Below are 2,649 nucleotides of genomic sequence, written 5' to 3' on the forward strand. Positions count from 1 at the left end.
TGCTTAATATATAAAGATGTATAGGCCTGCACAATATTGATAATTTAAAAGTAAAAATCACATACAGTAGGCCTATTATTTAGGAGGACTACCCTCGCAAAAAAGGGGTGAGGGTATGTTTGTTTTAAATGAGTAGCCCTCCATATGATTTCGGGTCTTCAGGTAGCCCTCATTCCCAAAAAGGTTGGAGACCCCTGAGCTAGGCTATTGTAGCCTTCATACTGTATGATTCATATTAATCATTAACCTAGGAATACTTCGTGCATTTAATGAACATTTTGTGTAATAATTCACGGCAAATTAAAATAAACTGAATATGGTGGTCCAAGAGCAGACCATGCATCAGCCCGACTGAGCAGTGATGACAGCATAGGATGAGTCAGGTAACGTTATGAAGCACTGCCAACTGCCGTTAACGTTAACCGCTTTCACACACACGATATAAAATACACGATGATAAATATAAAATTCAATATCAAAACACTATTATTTACACGATTACTCCTGAAATAACTGCTATTAACTGCACAATCACTATATAAATATCACTGTTTGGAGGAAAGGGTTCGCTGCTGTCGCCGGTTGGAAATGAAATATTTCGCGCTGGTTCGTTCTGCTTATATATTTTTCAGTGAGGCCCGGTGGTTTATGGGATGAGTAGTTCCTTCGCTCGGAAATGAAAATATGTACACAGTCTTGTACCTTTGACTTTTTTTGGATTTTCTCTTCGTTTTTTCACTCGAAATGATATGTTGTATGCTTATGAGTTATGCCGTAGCTGGTTAGCCTAAGACATGCTGTAAAACTCTTTAGATACGGATTTTTCCAAACGTCAATGGGACAAATGAATGGGAAGCTTACATCCGGCACCTAACCGCGTTTTGGCTGTGGGCGGGACTGTGCAGCTCTATTGTCTGCTTTTGTCTCCATCTCTTTCAACATCTCGTCCTGTTGGTTAACTGTGGAGGTAAAAACACATTAGCACAGGAGTTATGACATGCATAATTGGTGCAATATAGAATTATTTAGAAATATATATTTTTTTAAATAGTGAATGACAACTTATTTATTTGGTGGCCCTAAGGCAGAATGTGTGTTGGCTACCTAAATAAGTAAGGTAACAATAATTGAAAAATAATAACTTACATTTAATTGGCACCATGACCACAAGAATCAGAAATAATATTATGGTAACACTTATGATAAAAAACAGTTGCAAGCACCGATGGCCTATGCAGGAAGTCACAGGATTCAAAGTTGCACCTGAAGCAAACACACACTCACACAGGGAGAGAGAGAGAGAAAATTCAAGAGATAGAACATGCAATTTGTTAGCTTTTCTTTACTGAGTTACTGACAATTAAAATGTAACAGACTGACATGCTAGTTTCGCTCAAGCAGTTGTTAGTATAGCTAACTGACTTCTTAACCGTATCTTTAAGATGCAGTGGTATGCCTTAAACACTTATGGCACACCAGTTGGCTTTATAACACTGTTGCCAGCATCCCAAATTTCAGCCAAAAGGTTACTGCCATTTTGCTGGATGATTGTTAGATTTTTTTGAGTTTTTTAAAAATATAGATAGTGAAGTGAGGGATACACACAGTATTTAGACAAATTGGTAAATTAACACATACAGTAGCACCACCAACTGTTAAAACATTTTAAATGACATTGACAGACCTGCTGCTGCCCACCTCACCTTTCCACCATTTTAAACGCCCATTCTCCTCATCCGTGTTGCTGTATAGTACAGTTGTATCGAGGCTGGACTGCAAGTTTGCCATGATCATTCAGCAATCATACAGTGAAGTGTGATGGAAATTTTCACTGGATTGAAGTGATGTCAACTGTATTTAAAGGGAATTTTCCTCATACTCTCAGTTCCTCTTTTCCAAGAACTTGAAAAAATGCTTGTGATGCAAACACTGTACAAGTCACATAAAAATGTGCAGCATCAGCACATTAGAACCACACAAGAGAGTATGAACATTTGTTTTTTTTTTTCATACAAAGTGAATATTAATATGCGTACATAAATCAACACCGTGTGAAACCTAATTGGTGATCAGAGCTGAGGCACGTTGAATTTGTCAAGCACACCACCTCTGAATTGCTACTTGCCATGCAATTTATTTAGCTGTCATTGAAGCAGACATGACTCAAGAAACACAATCTTCACAGGAATACTGATCCATAGGAATAATGCTATAACTGCAGGGTTCCCATGCCCATTGAAAACTTGGAAAAGTCACGGAATTGTAAAATCCCATTTTCCAGGCATAGAGAAATCATGGAATTCAGTAAATCCATTGGAAGTCACATTTCAGCCACAGCCTGTGGTGTAGAGTAAGTGATTTTATACTTAAAAGCCGTGAGAAAAAGTAATGGAAGGTCATTGAAAAGTCATAGAAAGTATATATTTGGGGCTTTGTGCCTTTATTGTGACAGGTCAGTGAAGAGGGCGGTGGTAGTGTAGTGGTTGAGGAGCTGGGCTAGCGTGCAGTCGCCTGAAAGTTGTGGGTTCATTTCCCGGCTTCCACCGTTGTGCCCTTGAGCAATGCACTCAACCCCAAGTTCCTCCAATGTAATCCCTTTTATATAGTTGAAATATGCAAGTCACTTTGGACAACAGTGTCTGCTAAATT

At 38.6% G+C, this 2,649-nt stretch overlaps 1 long non-coding RNA gene across 1 annotated transcript; it reads right to left on the bottom strand.

Annotated features, from left to right (window-relative positions):
• Positions 1-441: 441 nt before the first annotated feature.
• On the bottom strand, positions 442-1,790 carry LOC143112498 (uncharacterized). The gene is made up of 3 exons (XR_012984768.1): positions 1,704-1,790; positions 1,147-1,263; positions 442-959 (listed from the first exon to the last, which is right to left on the bottom strand). It is a non-coding gene; the product is annotated as an uncharacterized LOC143112498 (long non-coding RNA).
• Positions 1,791-2,649: the final 859 nt, after the last annotated feature.

The sequence above is a fragment of the Alosa pseudoharengus genome, unplaced genomic scaffold (assembly GCF_046254945.1).
Source record: "Alosa pseudoharengus isolate Yale_2024_CS ecotype anadromous, Long Island Sound unplaced genomic scaffold, YU_APseudo_1.1 YU_APseudo_1.1_scf_8, whole genome shotgun sequence".
NCBI classification, from domain to species: Eukaryota; Metazoa; Chordata; class Actinopteri; order Clupeiformes; family Clupeidae; genus Alosa; species Alosa pseudoharengus.